We start from the raw sequence: 22,982 nt of genomic DNA on the forward strand, positions 1-22,982 counted from the left end.
AGGCGTGCTGTGCTGTCACATGGCCAAGGAGGATTCAGCATAGCTGACTTTTTATAAAGACAAATTGCAGTAGCAGAAACATCACCCAATAGTCTGTGCTTGTTTTCCACATTGTACTTCTCCTAATATTGCGGGGGTAGGGGAGGAAGGGGGGGGTGAGTAAATAAATAAATTTGAGGTTGGGAATATCTCCTCTACAGAGGTGAATTACTCATCAAAGGTATTATAAGAAATCATTTTTAGAGCAATTTTGGCTTTCTTTTCTGGCTTTCTTGTGCCATCTTTCCTTATTTCAGTGTATCTTTTGTGTTTGGAGAACTTATCAGCGTGCTATTTAGAGCAAATCTTTAAACCTTTTAATAAGAGAAAACCACCAAAATACAACATTTCAAAGTGGTGAACTAACACAAGCTGACATAAATGGATATGTCAAAATTATGAAAGTAGGTTCATGTTCCATAAAAATTGACCTTATGCCAAAATTTTAAGTGTCAGAAAGAGCAAACTCTTTATGACCACTCTGGACTTCCTAGTGTAAGATGATCCTTCTGAAAGGTGGCTCGTAGTTTTCTGTGTTTGTAGATCATACACAACATCAGGGCCCCAGTTAGGTTGGTTGCCAAGTACTATTACAGTGTTACAGGAGTACTGACACCAATTGTGAGAGTTTGTTATTTTATTGGGATGTTGTGAATGCAAAGGCAGTTACTCAATTCTGGAGTGGCAAAAGAGTTTGCAAAGCTTCCTTTTAAAAGAAGCAGTGACTCGGAAAGTATTGCTCATAGTCTCTAATCTTTTCACCAAAGCTGAGGGGATATTATGTCAATATAAACTCTGAAAATTTTCTGTGTTTTTATATAAGTACATTTGTATGGAAAACTAAAATGAGATAATAGCCTAAACTACAGTTGGAAACAAATTTGTTAGTACTTCCACAGAGGACTATATTGATGAGTTCACTTGCTGCATCTCAGCTTTCAACCCTCAATTTTTTTTCCCTTCAGGATCAAACCCACACAACTCATGATTGCATTGCAACCTCCCTGAGGGTAGGAGGCATTTCTCTGAGTGCAGAACACTTACCTTACAGTGCAGGGCACTGATCCAAGGCACGTGGCTAACGGCATGGCAACAATAACTCAATGCTTTCTGGTATTTCTTCGTTCTACCATTGTTTTAAAGGAAAGCTGCTTTACATCTTTCAGCAGATTGCGTTTTGGCCCCTTCACCCAATGTGGTTAGAGGCGACATAAATATAAATTCTACACCATCCTATATTGCACCAAAAGTGAAGGGATTGTTAAAGCATGCTAGGAATGTGTGTTTTGGCACAACCTTGTGAGACATTCCCATTCAGGCCTTTATTCAAGCATTGCAAGTTATTTACAGGTCAGAAAGTTGGTTGTACATTAGAACGCATGTGTCTTTAATGACCAGTGTACGTGCTTATAGGAGAAGCTGGTACAAGAAAATTTGTAGTGTTTTTCCTGGCTTTCCTTGCATATAATTAGAAGAAAGCATCATCATTTAATTAAGACAGTACATTAATGGAGTTCATAAATGAATTTTTCCTGCCAAGTGTATTCTTTAGTTCATACTTCCCTGGGTTTTCTCTTGGGTTTAACAAGAGTTTTCACAGAAGCTTTCTTACAGCCTTTTGCTGCCAATATATTACAGCACCAGTAGGGGCTGACTGACTTGAACAAGATATGATCACCTCTTCATAATGACATACATGATTAGCCCTGCACATCATGTAATTATAATAGAGATTTCGAAGGAGAGAAGGCAGTTTATTTATATACCATTCAGAAACATTCAGTCTCTTGATGAGGAGCAGAATCTCAGCATGGAAATCTTTAGTGTTACTACAAGAAGACCAATCTGAATTAACCAGGAAGGAACTGAGGAGCCTATTAATGAAGCAGTGCCAAGGAAAGTGTTACAGGGCACTGTGCTGCAGTACATATTTACACTATATTTTAAAGGCTGCACTTCAAAATTAACATCTTTAAAAGACAAATTTTGTTTGGGAGAAATTGAGTTGGCAACTGATCTGGACCTAGCTAAATCTTGTGAAATAGCAACAGCCAGCCCTTCCTGTTTTTCAGGAGGACAAAATGCAAGCCTTAAACATAAACAGTGCAAAAGCTTTGGCACTAAGCAGAATCTGTAATTCAGCACTGAACCAGCTATTGGATCACCCATACAATATTTTTGCACTCTGTTTTTCCTAATACCTAGATACCCTGTGGGGACTGAAACGCCATTGGTGCTTGACGCCATACAGACCTGTGGCATAGAGCTTACAGTACCAACAGCTGAGCAGCATGGGCTTGTTTTGTCTTTATTCTCTGTATATACATGGCATTCAGTTCTGATACATATTAGAACTTACATATAACAGCTACATCCTCTAGACAAGTGGTTGCATAAATATGCAGAGTTCACAGCTTTGCTTTTGTATTAATTCTAACAGTATCTCATTTACATCATCAGGCCATGTTTTCCCTTATCTTTCACTACTGGTCTTATTCAGGCAGCAAAACCAGCTTCAGGCACATGCCACCTCTGTAATGAAAAAAAACATCCATAGTCCATGACAGAGTTCTGAAAAGCTCTGCTTACCCCTCCAGCTGCCATCAACGAATAGGGAAAAGGTGTGCAAGAAGATTCAGAGGTTGCCAGTGCATAAGCAACAGCTGCTGCTTTCTACTTTCTTGTTCTGTTTAAGGCAGAAAGGGCAATCCCAATTCTTCATGGTCTTCCCATACATTTTCTAGCCCAGATCTTCACCTTCACCTCTTCACCTATTTCCCTTGCAAGGAAGCAAATGCTGAGCCAGGCATCTGTCCTCACTCCTCAGGATGACTATATTCAGATTGCCTGCAATGATGGCAACCCTGAACTATCTGTACCTGGAAAATGGGATGTTTTCAGTGCATGTTAAGCACTGCTTTCAGTGCGTAACATTTATTAATGTTGCTTTCACCCTCTAGCTGCAGCCCCACTCAAAAGCATCGTGGAAATACCCAATGAATCTTTTTTTTTTTTTTTTCCTCTTTGTCATGTTACAAGACACTTTCTGATTTGCAAAAAGTAGCATACAAGGTTTCTTTGAAAGAAGAGAGTCAGGAAGGAAGCTGAGGTCATCAGCTTTTACACTACAGAGGGGCCCTTACCTTTGGCAATGGAGCTTATAATGGTTCCTACAGAAGTCACTGGGACTTGTACTCCAATGGTACCTAAAGCCATCAGAATCCAGACTGCTAAATGCAATATAAATGCAGTAGTCTTTGCCCTAGGGAACATTCATTCTCGCTTTCCTCACCCTCATTACAAATTCTGCCCCAGTGTAGAAAGGAAGCAGTTAGTGTTAGCTGTAATGGTGACTGCTGTTAATTGAACACTTTCCACCGCAAGCTGTGTGGGTACCAGTACTGATTTCTCTTCACTTTTGCCATCATCTTCCCATCCAATTTTTCTTCCTTGAATTGACAGAGAGGTGGTGAATTTCCCAGCCTAATGTAATTTGTATTAGTCCTGCTTTGAGTAGGGGGTTGGGCTAGAGCCCTCCAGAGATCTTTTCTAACTTGTGTTTTTCTCTGATTCTATGTTTTATCAAAACAGGTGTATTGGGTGTCCATGTTCAGGGGTGTTCTCAGAGAGAGGAGGACAGCCAGCTCCAGCCAGCTCCAAAATGGATCCACCACAGGATACAGCTGCCTTCAGCAGCACTGGTGGCACCTCTGGGAAAATACAGTTAAGAAAAGACAAAAAGGCTGCACAGCAGCTGAGAGGAGTCAGAAAAATGTAAGAAACAATGCTGTAAACACCAAGGTCACTGAAGAAGAAGGGGGATGAGGTGGCCCAGGCATCAGAATAGGTGGTTGTACCCTGAAAGAAGCTATAGCCCCTAGAGAGCCCATACTATAGCAGGCTCCTGACAGGACCTGTGAGTCATGGAGAGGAGCCCACACAGGAGCAGGCTTGTTGGCAGGACTTGCAGCCCATGGAGACTGTGACAGTCTGTTCCTGAAAGACTGTGCCCCATGGAAAGAACCATGATAGAGCAGTTCATGGAGAACTACAGCCTGCAGGAAGGACCTACACTGTAGAAGTGCATGGACGACTGTATCCTATGGGAGGGAGCCAGTACTGCAGCAGTGGAAGAGCTGGGCACCAGTTGCAGCTCTATCACTCCCTGTCCACAGATGGACAGGGGAGAGAAAATACAACAAAATGCTGCACACCTTTACTACTGAGTACTGTGTAGCATTTATCCTGTGTGTGTTGATGAAACCTGCTGTGAGTGTTTCAAAACTGAGCACCTGCAGATCATATTAAAGGAAAGCTCTGAAAAATTGGCAGCTGCAGAACAGAGTTACAGGCCCAGATGATAGCTAAGGAATTAGCAATGCCAGATGAAGAATGTCACATCAGATTCACAACATCAAATTTAATCAACCCTGCTTGAAACCATACCAGCACTAGCTGCACGTGAAAGATAGGAAAAAAACCCAGGAGGTGAGTAGATAAAAATGCTTGGATGGAAACATGACTTTTTCTGGGGAAGAGAAGGAAAATGCTCTGTTATTATTGATGTAGCTAATATATCAGATATGACACCCACTTGTGACACATCATAGACATGTGAGGTTCTACTGGGAGGAACCTGTCTTTGTAAGTGTGTGCAAACATCCTGGATGAGACCATGAAACTGTAAACATAGGTGGAAAGGTCTGCTTTTGACTATGAGTGATGTGTGAAAATGTGGCATGAGAACATAATTGCAGCTCTGTAACCAGGATTTCCCTGTCTCCTGAGACCATGCACAAGTAACCAGCTCTGCAAAAGCTGGTGATAGTTAGGATGCCCCGCAAGCATTTGAATTTCTGAGCATTGCTGCCACTAACTTTTTATGTTAGCAGACCAAAGCAAGTCTGTTCCTCTACTCTATTGTGCTTCAGGCTTGTAGATGCTGTTTATACACAGCAGGATATAAAGATGATCAGTTGGTTTTGAAAACGTACTTCATGCACCTAACTGCTGTGGAGCAACTTAGGCCAGGGTTCAAACTGGCAGTGGGATAAAGACATTACCAAGAACAGAAGGAGCTTAGAGTGGATTTTGGCTTAGGTACTTCAGTTGGTACCTAAAGACATGTGTGATAAACCTCAGCTTAATTGTTCTAATAAGAGTATAGAGATAGGGGTATAGCTAATAGATACATGTAGGAAGTCACAAGTTTCTCAAGAAACATTTGCACATCTGTGTGCACTTACAATTGAGGAGGGAAAAAAATGCCACACTTGATGGCATCTATGCATTCAGTGCTGAGACTCTCTTTGGAATGGTAAAAAAGATGCTAGATTATATAGGGTTTTTTTACATGTTTTCAACTGCTAACAGCAAGTTACTAAAACTAGTAAATGACTCTGGTCATCTGAACTTTGGATGAATTTTTCAGGCAAAAAATAACAAATTGGGTTTCCCTTCCCTGCCAGCCGTTTTGTGTTGAGTAGTACTGACAGCATTTCCCATATGATACACATTAATGCTGTGATTTGCTTACTCTGGTTTACAAATAAAATAGTATCTGCACCTCTTTTTACCATGATTCACCTCTGTAAGATCACAGAGTGATCAACGTTGAGTGACCAAGATCATAGAGTGCTTTGGGATGGAAGGGACCTTTAAAGATCATGTAGTGCAACCCCAAAAACAATCAAAAGATGGGGAAAATCAGTTCACTGCTTTCCTCCCTGTCAGGCAGTGTTGGTTGCTGCCATGCCTTAGCATTCAAAACCTGAGCTGTCTGCTTGTTTGTTTCACCTTCTATGCAGGAAAACAGGTACAGTAGCTCCACAAGATTTATTTTTAATCAGATTATTTACCTTGCTCCATCTGTTCAAAGCAAATAGGTACTGTGCACAGGGCAGATAAGAAGAGGTGGTTACCTCTGTTCTATTTTACGCAACTTCTGATCTTCAAATTTAGTAAACAAGGATTTCTTTCAAGCTCTGTGCAAGCATTAACTCACAAACATATGTGTGAAGGAACAAGTAAGAAGCAACCACTTCACAAATAAGGCAACTCAAAATATGTCAGCTCTGGAGGGAAAAAATGTGAGTTCTTAACTTGGGCTAGGTAACTGGAACTAAAACTGTCAGGAATTTGGCAACTGAGGTTTCTAACTCGGGTTAGCAGTAAATAAGTACTTGAAAAGGAAACTTGAGGATAAACCCAATCCCCTTCCCTCTGTTAAAACACCAGCTGACTTAGCACAAAGGAAGAGTGTACTTTCTTCATTCATTCTTTCTTTGCGAGCACATCCTAAACGGAGACTTTTCAGAGAATTTCCAGTGTAGTTACTTATTTTGACTGTGTTCTTATATGTTGAGTTTGAAGTAGCTTAAAAGAAATTTTCAGGTATGCTGTCTCCTGACTGGTTATGTATATATAAGCTGGGGATGTATGGCTATCATGGCTTCTTGGCAGCCAAAGACATCTCTGAGGAAGTTTGGGGGAAAATTACTTACCCTTTCTCTGAAAAACAGATGTCAGATAAAATGCTGGTGAACTGTGGACTTCCCTTCCCTAGTACAGCTGATAACAGAGGAGAAAAAATACTACTATTTGTTCATTGTCGGCATCTGTACACACTGAAATCAAAGCCTTGTCTTCCCCAAAAGGACAAGTTTATTTGGAGTGAACTGAGATCAGGGTTTCCCCCACCACAATCTTCCTTTTTGTATGTGGCATCTTCCAGCTGAGGAAACCCCTGCTCCTTTTGTCCACCACTTAACTCTTAGTAGACCTAGCTGCAGATTCTCTGGATAATCTATTTGATTTTCGCCAAGACTCAACAATCCTGTTTTAGATTTCACAGGAGCTTGAAATATTTGAACTTAATGAAATACCCCTGCAGCCAGAGATTGAGCTAAACTAACCTGAAACTGGAGCTTAGGACTTGCTAAATTTTCCCTATGATGTCTACACAGATCTTCTAATCCACCACCTCTCTTCAAGAACAAGGAAATACTTACCATGTCATAAACTTCCTTTTTGGTATGGGGTGATCAGACCTATAATTGTCTGAAAGAGCAAAAATGCTGATCTCCTATGGGGCTCCCACTCTGAAGGTCATGAGTAGAAGGTGAGGAGTTATTTAAATAGGTAATGACAGAAAACACTCATTCAAGTACATTCAGCGTTATCAAGTGGCAGTTTAAAAATCCTTTGAGGGCAAGATGGACACAGCTGCAGGCAACTGCTTTTGTCTAGGCAGGAATAGGGCACAGAGGGGTCACATTTGCTTGGGTCTGAATCATCTTGCACAAATCATACTAGAAAGATCTTTCTAAAGGCATCTTGAAAAAGATCAGATTTGACAACCTCAAATTCCACTCTTAAAACTAGGGCAAAGCAAATATTGTCAGTTTAAAAAATAGTAATAAACAAATCTTTGCAGTAATTCAAAAGGATACAAAACTGGAGCATCCATTTTTTCAGGAAATGCATTTTAGCTGCTGTTGCATGTCACAAATAACTCTAACTTCAGACAAAGTCTTGTTCACAGTGATCCTCCCAGTTGTCTTCACAGCAGACGGCAGACCAAAAGTATTCAGGATCAGTGGGCTGTGTCAGGAATTGACTTTGAGTTGAAGTCCTTCATGAGTAATTTTTTGTTCCAAATAATAGTTTAAAAATTTGAATTTTATATGGCACTGAGACATACTTAAGACAAATACTGGGTTTATATATGACGCTTCCTTCATTATAGTTAGATCACTTGTGCCAAGATAGGCTAACTGCTTTGACAGTAACATGCTGGCTGGAAGTCTTGCTGGGTATTTTAGTTCTCTTGCTCCCAGTGAAATGTCTTCTACTTCCTGAAAAGAACACACACACACTAGTATTGAACTCAGCAATGACAACCAGTATTTTTGGCCACTTCAAATGAAAATAAAAACCAATCTGATATGGCAGAGTTGGCAATTGCTGAAAAATCCCTTCAGCAGCTTTCATCTTAATGACTTCCTCTGCTCGTATCAGAAGGTTATGGCCTAGCGGCTTCCAATTTCTTCACTCATTGCCTGTATCAAATCATGCTGCCTTTCTTTAAAATTACTCTAATACTTTTCCCTAGAATGATTAATTTAACAATACCCTGCTCTTCAATGGTATTTAAACACACTTAGCCATGCTCATGAATTAACCTTCATAACCTCCATTCACGGGTATCATACTTACAACACAAATTAGTTACTGTTAGATGTTCAAACAGTCAATTTCATGCCATCTCTCGTGCTTTGGGCTTACAAAAATATTTACTGACCTCTCTCATTAGCTTGTCTCAAATCCATCTTTTTTTTTCTTTTTTTTTTTTTAAATTCACAGTACAGAAGCCTTGGCAACAGCTTATACCCTGTGCTGGCTGCCTCTCACACTGATCAGTATTGCTTCTCTGTTGTCTTAGATTCCCCTCCGTGACTGTATCCATCTGTTGTTTCTTGTCTTAAACCTCAAAAGCAATTTGGGGCAGGATTACCTTTTCATTTCAGATTTGTATTGCTTCAGTCACAATGGGATCATTTTCTGTGACTGAAATTCCAACATGCACAATACTGAACAAATGGGAAAACACATAAGAAAAGGAAAATTACTTGCCTAAAATATCCTGTGATGGACAGGAATCACAGCAGTATCCATCTTCCTGTGTTTGCATCTTTTTTTCTCACAGTTGTCATCCTACTCATTACACAGGAAATCCAAGAGTTCTAGCAAGGATGAAAAAGCAATTTAAAAAAGGAAGGAAGATTACAATGGGTGATTCTAGGGAAAGGGACGACCTACTCATCCAGTTTTCCAAGAGCTTCAAAGGTCTAGCAAACCTCATCTGAAACATGTCATGGGTGCTTTTAACCACTAGGAGCCGCATTCAGACCATCTCCCGCCTATAACGGGCCAGGCAAATTTTAGCATTTAAGTCGGGGAATAGTTACAATCTTACGGCATCCGGGGCTGCACCTCAACCATCCTTGTGTTTGGGATTGCCAGGCTTCCAAGCCTCCCACAGATGCTCGACATGTCCCCAGCCTGAGCTGAAACATAACCTCCATTATAGACCCAAGTCATGAAGAGGCACCTACTTCCAGTCTAGATTTCTTCACTGTCCCCGTGTGATCCCATCACACCCAGCACAACGTTAAGAGAGCTGGAGGGAGGGGAAGTGACTCTAATGAATCTTACAAAAAAACTTTGGGCAAAATTTGCAGGGAGGGTTGCAGGCTTTTTTGCTTCCAGGGGGGTTTGCAGCTGTATTTCCTACTTCTCAGGAAATCACTTCAGCTAAAGGGCCTGTTCTCATTAATAACTCATTCTGTTTTCACAAAGCTCTGGTCTCCACAAAGGTCTGGAAAAGGGGAAAATGTGGTTTGGCTAGGATTGCTAATTGCAAAGCATTAATCCACTCTTTTGCCTTAAGTTTGCCTGAAAACCTAATGCCTTTGGGTGTTTGATTGGGTTTAAAATATTTGTTCTTGCAGTGCTTGAAATATCTCTTGGAACTGTTGTGCTGAGCAACCAAACCATGAGAACTGAATAGGTGTGACCAGGCCACCATGTGTGGCAGCAATTCAATGGACACACACTAGCCAAACATCTCTGTCTATTGGATGGTCTTCGTGCATCTTCAGGCTGGAGTCTTTCCTAGGCTGTAGTGTAACTGAACAAGCATTCTACCTGTGCCACTCATTTATCCTCTGTAAAATGAGAATGAGAAGGCTTCCCTCATCCATGGGGATCACTTCTTAACATATGCAAAGTGCTTGGAGAACTTCTCAGTAAAGGATTACAATTAATTATGTGAAAGATCAAACTGCATTTGCAGCATGTGGCATGGACACACTGACAGCCTTTTCCAAAAGGAAGCAGAGCCATGGCTGTGGAGCAGTGTTATTTTAAAATAGCTACACAGAGAAGACTTTCTACCCATCTGCCTGTTTTCACCAAGGTAGCATGAATTTCTGTTCAACACTTCACTCTTCTGTCACATGTGACTGAAAACAAATTTAAATGTTACTAGCAAGAAAAAAAAGGATTAGGGAAATCCATCAGGTGCCATGGTTCTGCAGGTTCATGTAGGAAACCAGTCAGAAAATAAGCAGTTAAGCTTCAGCCAGCATCAGAGAAAGACAAGAGGATGAAGGTCTCATCAGACAGAAAGCAAATGCTCTGACAGTAAACAATAACAACTGTTTCACTCTTTCTAGGCAGCACAGAAGATCCAAACAACCTTTTGCTCTGGAATCCAGCTCTGACTGGATTTTTTTGCTCAGCTTGTACACATTGCTGTAGTCAGGAAGCACCAAGTTCTGTATCTGATCTCCATGGCAAACAGCAAGAACAGATAGGTAAATTTGCAAAATCTGTTTTTGTATTTCCCAGCTCAGAGAAAATAAATTCTGTTGAGGGGGCACATAAAGAAGAACTGACAACTTTCTAGAGACAGCAAGAAACCTGCTTTAGCTATGTTGTCAGTAGAAAAACATTCATTGTTGTGGTGTTAATTATGTCACAGACATCTGTAAGTTTCGTGCTTTTCAGGGAGTTAGCAGTTGCTGCCATGGTCCCAGCTCTCATGGAAATAGCCTTCCTACTCTGTAGAGTTAATGTTTGCAAACAAATGCACAATCATTTGTTTATGCTCAGCTGCATGGACAATACAGAGACAGTTATGTGCAAACAACACCTGCCTTGTAGGCAGCAAGTCACATGCCTAATGTTAAATGTAAGTCATGTGTAAACTCATCTCTGGCCTGGGTTCAAATCCCTGCTTGCCCTTGCATATGGGAATACACAACATTAATTGGCAATAAAAACTCTCCTTAGTTTTGTTGAAGTAACAAACTCAGCTCCTTTTGGTCTTTGCCAGCACACATGTAGGAACAACCATCTCTGTGCCAGATTAAATTCAGAAGGCAGGACACAAGCATTTTACATTACTACAACATCTTAAATGACTTCTAACGACAGTTCAGAAACCTCCTACCCAGTCTTGGCAGAGCTTGGCTCTCTGGCCTAGTAGTTCTGGGTAGCAGGTGGTCTGAATTGCTCTCATGAACTCAGTATGCCATGTTATTTCATCTGCCACAGGCCCCATAAGGTAAGTCCACCCTATACATTAAGCCTGTCATACAGGGTTAGCTGCCCAGCTGAGATTGGTAACTGCTTGTGAGTTTCTCCAGCCTTCTCAATTCTCTGACTCGTGGATCACTGAGCAGAGCTGAGCTCAGATTCCAGCTCAACTAGAGGAAGTAGCAGCTGAACAGCAACTAGGAGCAGCCTAATGCTATCCCAGCCCACCCTGCAAAGTTCTCTATCTAAGGTCTCCTAAAGTCTTCAGCCCTTGGCTAAAGGGTAGCATGGTCTGGGGACAGAGGTTTTACAGTGGGATCAGCAGGCCCACATTCAGTACATGGTGTGACCACATATGTAGTAAACAGGTAGGTGAAGTCCTTAAAGTATATAAGTAAATTACAGTTAAATATATATCATTATATATATTTAGACCTATTTCAGGATATAGCCTAAAAAAAAAAAAACAACAAAAAACAAACACCAGCCAAAAAAACCCCAAAACACTATAAAACAGGCTGCTGAGGTATGGCTTTGAAATGTTTTGTGCTTTATAGTCACAGTGCACAGCTCGAATAGTGCAAGGAGCCAGCACAACAAACAGTTCATCCAGGAGGAATTACCTTCAGGCTCCCATGGAAATAGAGGTTGCCTGTACTCATCACTCAGTGGATCATGAGGTTATGTGAGTGCCATCCCCTCACTTGACAGGTGTTGTGAGGGGTGGTTTCAGTGGGTACTCACTAATTCAAATAATCTGGCTAGAGGTTGTAGCACTTCAGCTATGCTTTTTTAACTTCAAAAAAGGAACACCTGACAGTGCACATTAGTCACAGCTAAGGAAAAAGCTAAGAAGGCATTAAAATTAGAGCAAAGACTTGTCTCCCAGGAGAGACTAGTGTTTTCATTAGCTGCAAAATGCAGATAAGATTTTGTGACTGTTTCCTATTTACATTTTGAAAACCACAGTTGCTGGATATTCCCTTCAACCTGGACCTTTTGATCGCATCACACATCTATTGTTTCCCATGATTTTTGCTCTAATCCCTTATCTTCTGTAAAATTTAATTCAAGCCCAAATCTACCTTTAATGTAGAGAAGCTCCCAGAATCTGAAGTATGTTCTTTTTGCATCAGTCTATTTTTGTATCACCACAAATGTTTTCCTGCTGTGTGGGTGGGCAGCAAATCCTTGCTGTGAAGCTCTTACCTTCTGAAGTATAATAGAGAAGGAAACCTAAAGGGAGATGTCCCTTGTGCAGGTTGTGGGGAGGCCGTGTGAGCCAAAATACAGATGAGGTCAAAAGGACACACACAAGGGCCAGACTTGTCCACCTTTCACCACCCGTGCTGCACAGTCCAGCTGGAGCAGGATATTTTTCCAGGAAGGAAATCACCTCCTCACCCCCAGTGGGATTTCCCCTACTATGCAGATGGCTCTGGTGTGAACTTCCTAGGCAGTTCCTCATCCTGCTCCTGCACTATCAGCAGCTGCTACCTCACTGCTGATGCGGCTCTCGGGTTTTAAATGGAGATAGAGCAAAAGGTGCTGGGCAGCTGTGTCAGCCCTGCCCAGGCAGCCGCACCTCTGAGATAAGCAAGGATCTGGCTACCACAAGGAGACTGTAGGGCCTTTGGTTTATGGTACAGCTGAAATATTCTTCCAAGGAAAGATTTTGCTGAGTTATGTTCAGGACCAGTAATTAGACTGTTTCCATATGTTGCCCAGAGTGGGACTCTGAAAGACAAAAAAGGTGGTGGATTAATTTTCTTTTTAGAAAAGGTAGAAATTTGTTCTCTGACAGCTGGACTGCATTTAAATAGCCTGGCAAAACCTTACATCATTTTAAAGATGTGCTTTATTACAGAGCAATTTCTGCTTAAACCAACAACAAACAAACAAACAAAAACAAAACAAAGGAAAGTAGACTTTTTTTAGCAGAGAAAGTGAGAGAAAATGCAAACTCAGAGTTTCATGTTGTCTTCTCCATGGTGAATAATCCATTACTGTCTGTCTCATGTAGTGCAGGTGGATGAGAATGGGGGAGGTGAACTCCTGATGGATCAGGACACAGCAGTTCAGACTCAGAAAGAAGATGGCTTGTTCTTTGGTGTTATGGTATACAGAGGCAATACTTAGCTAGCAGCAATGTCCCAACGACACAAAATACCACCAGATTTTCATAATGAAACCAGAGCTGATTAGCCATGAAGAAACAGTTAGTTTGAAGGATGGATAAATGAAAGTTTGGCCATTTACTTGAAGCCTCATATCAACGCATTAATCAGGAGGAGAGCAAGATACAGATCTGAGAGTGAAAGAAACAGTGCCCAAATCAGTTCTATGAAGATAAATCACTACAAAGGAAGAGCATGAATATTAATTTAGAAATTAATGTTACTTTCTCTGTGCATGTTCTTTAGAAGTTTGAAATAGATCCCATTTGGGGAGCATCTACCAGAGTCTTGTGCGGTCCTCCCAAAATTCAGGGCTGAAATCATAAACTGGTTATAACCAGGAGAATCTACAGCCATACATACACAAAGTTTTACACTTTTGAGAGGTGGCAACCAATGCCTGTAATAGCTTTAAGTTGCTTAAACTTTATTGTGAAGTAGATTGAAAATACAAGGTAAGGCAAATGGGCTGGACAAGGATGAATGGACCAAAGGGTCTGAGTAGGATGACTGAAAAGTAAGGATTTGAGCTACAGATCCTGAAAAGACACTGGAACAGGACAATACCTGAGAGATTGCCTCTCTCCATATATGGCTGAGCATAACTATCCTTTACAGCTGAGATGGCAGTCTCCTATCTGAGTTGTTGCCCTAAGCATGGTGGCTGATTTCTATTTTGCAGATGTGTTTCTTTCTGCTCACCATGAAGACTTCCCTGCTGGCAACACCCTGTGTCACTTCTCACAAGGCTTTTGGCCAGGCACTGGAAGACACAGCACTTGATGCTTCTGGTTGTGGACTGATGAACAACATGCAGCAGCACCCTCTATACAGGCTGTACCAAGCTACCTGTCAGACCACCTGCCCTCACCTGCCATCCTTCTTCAGGCAGCCTTTTGTGTGGTGGCATATTGGTGTGCAGCCTCTCCATGTCTTCCTGCACTGTGGCAGGGGACAATTTTTTCTGCTTTCCTTAGGTATCTTTCCTTTCTCCTTCTGCATGGGTGTTGCTGCCCATTCACTGCAGCAGTACTGGATACCAACACTGTGAGTAAAAGCTGGGAGACTACCAGCAGAGGAAATGCTTTAAAAATGAGATATCCTACTTGTGTGCACAAGAACAGGCTATTTTAGGAGCAGATTGTGCTGGAGATATAGGCTGGGAAAGGGTTGCTCCATCTGGTAAAGGAAATGCTGTTGTATTCAAAGCTTCTCAATAAGGAAGGTGATAGACATCACATGAAGAAACCCTACAACTGTTTCTCTCCTCCCTCTTTGGCATCACCTCTGGACTCAGAATTGGTAGCAGAGTTTCCTCAGCTACAGGGACCATCACTGGTTTACAGCACTGTAAGGGAGTAACCCCACCAATCACACCTTCCTGGAGGAATAATGAGTTCCACACAAGTTCCCAAATGCAGCAGAAAGAAAGGATTGTCCTGCTGTCAGTCTGAGAGCAGCACAAAGGACCATAGTAACAGACAGTCCTGGGCATGTTTAGCAATACTACTAAGAAAAACTCAGACCTGAGCAGCTCCCAAGGAAATCACACCACCTCGTCTGCCTGAGATTCAGCGGTTCCCCCTCCAGCTGCAGCTCCCCAGCCATTTGAATGATGTCACATAATTAAACATACTGTTTGAGCAGCTACAGTGCCTGTCAAGGCTCTGCTGGGTCTCACCAGAGCTGTTTCAGCAGAAACCTTCAGTTTGTAAATTTTCTCATGAGCAGTCTTTTGGGACTGATTGACCACATACATTTGTCATCACCTGCATCTTCAGTACACAGATCCCACCTGCAGCAGCCTCTCACGTGCTGTACCTAAAAGCAATCTCAGTAGTCTGACTTGGTGTACACTTCCCCAAGCTACATCTCTGTGCTTCAAGCAGAAGCTGCAAGCCACGCTGTGGAGCCCTGCAGACCTTTGTCTGTCATCGTGCTGAACAGTTGCTCTGAGAATTACCTGCAGATTTATTGCCCTTCAACATAACTTGAGAAGAATGTTTCTGTCTCTATTCTTACAGAGATTTACAGCTCATTCTACCTAGAAATGGGGCTTTTTTCCTTTTTAATTGAGCAATCTGTCTTTTGGGGAAATATTTTATTTTGTGCTGTATGTTTCAAGGTCTTTGTGTCACTTTCACTTTATGTAGCTACCCAGTCATACCAGCCTTGGGTACTCCCTGCTCCACTATCCATAGCAACCTTCATGGCTCATAAGTCTATTTTTCTTTTTATGCATCTCCATGATTCTTCCCAAACTGACTCTAGAGACTGCAATGTAGCCCTAAATTAGGACTTACCTACATGGGAGACTTTACCAGGCATATTGAGATAACTCCTCTCTGTAGAAAGACTTGCTGTGGCATACGTGTGCATGGCTGGGACTTATACCAGTGAGCTGTCACAGTTCACTGTGCCTTTGTGCCACAATAAATTGGTACAAGCACTAACTCGGGAAAAGTCCTTGGCCAATACTGGAGAAAGGTCAGTTAAGAGCTGCATCCACTGTGTGGCTGCATCCAAAAGGCAAACACGTATGAGGCTATATAAAGGATGGGATGAAGGGTTATATAACTCAGTTACACAATGTATGTGATTGCTGTCATCAGAAAACTGTCTTTAGTGCTTGTTACTGTTTCAAAAATAAACAATAGGACTGGGGAGTTCAGGGACAAGCAACATTCTCATGGCAATTAGCAAAACTTAAAGATTGGAGCCATTTATCTGGGAAAGATAAGATGTGATGAATCAAATAATGAACAATTTAGGGTGTGTGGATTAAGAGTGCTTGTTTTCCCTTTCATATAATAAAAAAGCAAAGTGTCACTGAAAGAGATAAGAAATAGCAAATTACAATTTTCCAGCAGAAGCCCTTGTCCAACATATTTGCAAACTGGAATTGATGTAAAACACAAAACGTGAGAATTCTTGATGTAGTAACAAGAACATACCCAGCTGCAACACTGAAAGCTAAAAAAACCCCGAAGGTAGATAAATGCTTTGGTACCTATTATATGTAGGGTATTGATTTTACTCCATCAAGGAAAAAGAGATGTCAGAGCTTGTTTCCACCCTCTGCTGATAGCTCCATTAGTAAACCCTCTCAGAAGCAAGCTATCCCACCAAATGGCCATGCATCCACAGGACAGTGATGTCTGTGTTCCTGTGGAACAATAACAGCACTGATGGCAAAGGAGCTGCCTCTTATTTCCAGAAATGTGTAACGTCTGCCTGTTGTGCCCTTGCTGATGCTTAGCATGGCTGCACACATTGGAGTCACTGTTTGGAAACAACTTTTTGAATGCCGGTTCAGCTAGTGAAAAATATTATGTCTGAAAGAGCTCAGATTTGGTGAACTTTCATCAGATCTGAATTCCAGTTCTGGTTGCCCTGGGACACTGTGATGCTGACGACACCTCATCTTGGGGCAGCTTTGTCTGAGGGGGTTGCACAGTGCCTCAGCCGCTGCAGCACTTGCAGAGACACCAATGAGAGCATCGATTTCACTCAGCAACTGCAGGGTGGGTCAGATTGCGCCTTCCTGGAATTAATATTGCTTCACATCCAGCCTAAACTTTTAGAGCTGAGTTGTCTTAATTCAAATGCACATCTGTGCCATATGGCAGCTGCTCTTGGCTTTGAGTTACTCATTCCCCGTGTGGGTACAGACAGTGATTTGCCCTGACAAAGCGGCAGAGGGAGCTCAGGCAGTTCAAACGTATCCTAGAAGAAATTGAACAGAAGTCTGGCCACTGTGTGACGGTTCGCTACCAAACACACAGCTGTTCTCTAGTTTCATTGCGAGATGGAGGCAGACTAACTATTCTTTTCAGCTCCGTTACCAGTTTTCAACTATCTTCTCATCTGCCTAGCATCTGTGCTACATGAAGCTGAGAAACTACAGCATTTACAGATTTCACTGGGAGTTAGGTGTGCTCTCTGCCTTTCAGACCAGGACCTTACTTTATTCTGCACTAAAGACTTGGAAGAGTTGCAAAGTGATCTTGGATAGCTGTCCATGATCTTGTCGCTGATAGAGAACGGAGTCCAGGGACAGCACAACAAAAAGAGAAGGACAGGAGGAAGATGGTTAGAAGGAGTAAGCGTATACAGAGGTTATGGGAGGGAAGGATCAGAAAAGATACACATGTTAAAAGATGAGGAAGTAAATAAAGCTTCATGCTGGTGAGAGGAGGGGAGAAATGAGGTAGAGAGGAGAGAAGGATTGTGAATTAGGATGACATCCCAAAAAACTATCTGTGCATTGATGCTGACACAGCAACCAGTTTGCCCATTCTTTGAGAGCTGCTATTCATTGAAGCCCTTTAGTATAAACCCTAAAAACCACCACTCTCCCCTTGCCCTTAATTTGTTGTAATGCCACACTTTTTCTGCCTCTTCCTGTATTGTTTAGCAACTCCTTGCAACCTTTCTTTGTCCTCAGCAATTTAAGCAAGTGATAAGCTGCTGGTCTTCTTTGCAATTTGCAGTTCATTAGAAATTCAGTTGGAGGCAAGGGCAGCACTTATGTGCAGGGTAGATTGTTGAGCAGATGTGTTTGATCTGAGCCTTGTCTCTGCCAGCCACTTATAGGTGCCACCTCATCCTAATCATCCAGCACTCACTGGTTTTCTTTCTCTTCCATTCCAGTGTCAGTGTTGAAAACCATCAAAATGGGGAAACCCACTAAGTAACAGCTGCAGGAAAAGCACAAAGTTACAATTGTATCACTGAGAAAAACAAAGGGCAGGATAAAATGAAGCAGGAACAAGACAAGGGTGCATTGGGATTGTAAAATCACTAAGGTTGGAACAGACCCTTAGGATCATGAAGTCCAACCATAATCAAACTACCATGAGCACTAAACTATAACCTGATGTGCCACATCTATATGCTTGTTGAACACCTCCAGACTTGGTGATTCCACCACCTCCCTGGGCAGCCTGTGCCAACACCTCACCACTGTCTCAGTAAGGAATTTTTTCCTAATGTTCAATTTAAACCTCCTCTGATACAACTTACGCCAATTTTCTCTCATTCTGTCACTAGTTACCTGGTAGAAGAGACCAATACCAGCCTCACTACAATCTTCTTTCAGGTAGTTGTAGAGAACAATACGATCTCCACTTACCCTTCTCTTCTCCAGACTAAACAACCCTGGCTCTCTCAGCTGCTCCTCATATGACATGCCCTCCAAACCCCTCACCAGCCTTTTTGCTCTTCTCTGGACACGTTCCAGGACCTCAATGTCTTTCTGATACTGTGGCACCCAGAAGTCAACACAGTACTCAAGCTGTTGCCTCACCAGGGGCACAGTCACTTCCCTACTCCTGCTGAACACACTGTTCTTGATACAGGCCAGGATGCTGTTGGCCGCCTTGGCCACCTGGGCACATTGCTAGCTCATGTTCAGCTGGCCATCCACCATCACCCCCAGATCCTTTTCCACTGGGCTGCCTTTCCCCAAGCCTGTAGGGTTGCTTGGGGTTGTTGTGACCAAAGTGCAAGATCCAGCACTTGGTCTTGTTAAACCTCATCCGGTTGACCTCAGCCCATCAATCTAATCTGTCCAGATCTCTCTGTAGTGTGTTCCTACCCTGAAGCAGATCAACACCCCTGCTCAGTTTAGTGTCATCTGCAGACTTGCTGATGGTGCCCTCCATCCCCTCATCCAGATGTCTGATAAAGACGTTAAACAGAACTGGGCCAAATACTGAGCCCTGGAGGTCACCACTTGTGATGGGCCACCAACTGGATTTAACTCAACAAAGGTGATGATTCCCAATGCTCTACTTCTCTGATCCATGAATTTTTCAATGCCAGGGGGCCTGCAGGTCTAAGACTGTGCCCCTCTTCTCTTAGAGCATAGACCACACTCCTAATCCTACAGTTGGGCTGGGGAAGAAGAGTGGAAGAGGCTTCTACTTAAAAGCACAGGGAAGCCCATCTATGTGGGTTACAGTGTCCTATTTGTTTATACAATGCAGTGAAACTCCAAGCAGAAACCTAACACCCAGCCTTTCTGGCTTCCTCTGTTGTTCCCCAAGCAGCACCTTTAAGCACTGCAAGGAGGCTCAACAGGATACCAGAAGGAATAGGGGAAGCTCCCACATGCTCTGAAATAGATGCAGGATTTGAGACTGTCACATGGGAAATGTCCTTCAACACAGAATTTCTAGGAAAGTTATGGCTCAGCAGTGCATCTCTTTATCCATAACCTCTGCTTTCCTCAGTCCATATGGTCAGAGACTTCTGCATTGTATTTGCCTGTGTTCTCTTCTACTGTTACAGTACTTCAAGAATCTCCAAGGTTCTTGCCCCAGTCTTGGTCAGGATCTCTTCTGATGAAGTATCACAATCTAATTTCTGGTTTACAATCCACAAGCAGTCCCTTAAGATGGCAGTTTTTGAGTGTTTGTGCTCTTATTGATCTTGGTGCAGGTCCAGAACTTTATGCTGACACAGTGGCTTCCTGTGCTTTCATGCAGATGAGTGCTGGGGCCTGCATCTTTGTACATTGAAACAATGAAATCCAAAGTACAATTAATAATCTGGGAAGCGATTCCTTTTTCTCCTTCTGCTGCTCACTGTGCTCGTGCAATAGATGTACCAAACAAACCTAAGCATCTTCCCTAATGTCAGCTGTGCCATACTTGAGAGTCTTGTATCTCCACAATTTGCACTTCTTTTTTGTTCTTCAATCTTCTGGACAGGGTAATGAACATTTAAGTGCTGGTGTAGGCCCATCTGTCCTGACAGAGCGGCTGGAGCTGCACAGAGCCGCAAAGCTGAGGCTCATTGTAATCAGCTCGATGGGTGGTGGTTCTGCCTGTGGCCAAATGGATTCCATATGTGAGATCATCTGTCATGCAGAAGGCATCATCGTTAGCTCCCTAAGACCTTATGCTCTCCTAGATGGAATACAGTGTCACTTACCCTAGCATGTTGACTTGCCATGTTGGTGTCAGTGTGGAACGGGTTCTTCTTTGGTAACTTTGAAAATTACAATGCCCCTGCTCATTTTTCATTGAACTGCAGACAAATAATGTCAGCATCTTATTAATTTTATTCTTTATACAATTGCATGAAGATAGCCTTGAGAAACATCATTGTGGTTGAGGACAGTAGCCTGAATACCTATGCTTTTAATTTTAAGCTTACACCATTAACTCAAGAGCAAAAAGCTCCCACTCTGTGTTTCTGTGTAACGTGATGGACAATCGTCTATTGCAGTTGTCATCCTCAATTCTCTTTTGGAAGGAAGGCAAGTTCTCATGCCCAGAGTTCCTCAGAGAACCTTATATGACGGTGGGCAAAGTAGCTGCCAAAAGGGAGAATGTAAATTGCTTTCCATGTCTTCTGGGAGTAGACTAGGTGTAATGAGTTTAAACTGAAACACAAAAGTTAGAGATGACAGAAACTTGTTTGATAGAGGAGAGGACGGTGGATAGAAGCCTAGGAACACTGTGAAACCTCTAGCACTGGCAGGCTGTCCAATCTGTTTCCCACCTCCGAGGTATTAGTTTGGGGCTAGCTCCTCTGGACTTTTTACCAGCCAGTTTTTCAGCTCTGCCTTCTGCTGCTGTGTAGTAGCAGATGTTCAGCTTCTGAATATTTTCCAAAGCTACTCAATTATTATTAGGTATAATTAACACCAGAATCCTTAATTCATAAGTCTGCTTGACGTTAGACCCAGTCCTGTTCCATGTTTACAAAATAAAACCTGTGTGTGAAGATGACCTCTTTGAAAAGCAAGAAGCAGTCCTAGCTCCCAGGGTCTCCTGGTGGGGTAAAGAAATCCTCGTAGAATATAGCAAAGGAGGAATTTTGGTAGAACACGTAGCTGTTTGCCGTGGCACTAGCACAAATTAACACTCACAAACTCTCCAGATTTATTCGTGCTGAATTAATTACCTAGCCATGTATCTAAACTCACATGGTCAGGAAAGTGATTAAAATTAATCAGAATTACCAGTTTGTGGATCGTTGTTTGTAATCAGGTTGTGGTAGTTCAAGGAGGTCCACATTTCCTGTGTCTGACAATGGGTTATTCACATAGGATGTGCGACATAATTTAATTAAGGTTATGGAACACACACCTCCTGGAATTTGCGCAATCTGAGTCACATCGTTTGGTAAAGATAAAGCTGCATAATTATGGGGTATTTTTATGCACTTGCACTAAATACTATGGTCGTGTGTTCTGAAGAACAGCAACGTGAGAGGAACGGTCTTGGTTCATGCTGGATCTGGTTAAATAAATTAGAAGCACAGTGCAGTGTTTTGGAGGTTTCGGTTATAAAGCTATTTCAAGAAACCCATGAGGATTTCACTAAACTGCAGCTGCAATGTGTGCAGGCAAACAGGATGCTGTTCTATCACCAAAGGAATAATAAACAATTCCAAAAGAGAGGCTAATTTAGTTAAATATAGCACTTGAAATAATATACTAAGAATTCACATTTTTTGTGGTCATTCTACCTTTCCTATGCAGAGGATAATAGTACAATCCTCAAACTGCTCATTCATGTAAGAGAAGGAACAAAAATTTGGAGATAGCAGGCTGGAGGACAATGAGGCAAGCACAGGCTTGAGAAAACAGGATAAAATGGAAAAAAGCACCTGAAAGTCTGAGATCATTGCTTTGTCTGCTTTCTAGGCCACATCCTTGAGGTCTTAAATGCACAGCAATGCTAGAAAAATGTGTGATGCTCTAACCACTGGGAACTTGTTGATGACCAGTGCATGAGCTTATTCCCTGATTTAGTGCAGCCAAAGGACCAATCTCTGATGTCTCTGGGAATTCTCTGACATCAGTCAAAGTAGATGCCTCAGGAAGAGGGTAAAAATTGTACAAGACAGACTCCCACTTTGCAGTTATTTGCCTTCTGGAAAGGTGGCCTCTGTGTACTAATAACCCTTGCTCTCTCTCTTCCTTGAAGAGGCTACTTGAAGGGATGCTTTTGAAGCCACATCAGCTTTTAGTTTCCACAGTACACTGTGGCAGGAAGCTCCAAAGTTTAACTACAAGCGTGAAGAGTCATTTCCTTCTGTTTGCTTTGTCCTCTCCTACTTAAAATTGCTGCTTCCTTATTCTTTTATTGGAAAATGCAATGAAAAAATCATGGAATCGTAGAATTGCCTGTTTGGAAAAGACCTTTAGATCATTGAGTCCAACATAACCTAGCATCTCCCTGTACACAACTGTTAGACCATGTCCCTAAGCTCCTCATCTTTTGAACACCTCCAGGGATGGTAACTTCAGCACTTCGCTGGGCAGCCTGTTTCAGTGCCTGATGACCTTCTCAGTGAAGAAAATTTTCCTAATATCCAATTTAAATCTCCCCTATGCAACTTGAGTCCATTTCTTCTTGTCCTGTTGCTTGTTAGGTGGGAGAAGAGGCCAGCCCCTGCCTTGCTATGACCTCCTTACAGGTATTTGTAGAGAGAAATGAGGTCTCCCTTCAGCCTCATCTTCTCCAGACTGAACAATAAGCCTCCCTTAGCTGCTCCTCATAGGACAAGACAAATCAATCTTACCTTCTCCATGATGTTCATGATGCTCATCTCTTAGACTGAATAAGTAACCTGTTTAGATTTTCCTCATATTGAGGGTTCTGTACTCCTGCTAACCTTGTCATTCTCAACTGAATCTTTTTA

Source organism: Dryobates pubescens, chromosome 14 (genome assembly GCF_014839835.1).
Source record: "Dryobates pubescens isolate bDryPub1 chromosome 14, bDryPub1.pri, whole genome shotgun sequence".
Classification (NCBI taxonomy): Eukaryota; Metazoa; Chordata; class Aves; order Piciformes; family Picidae; genus Dryobates; species Dryobates pubescens.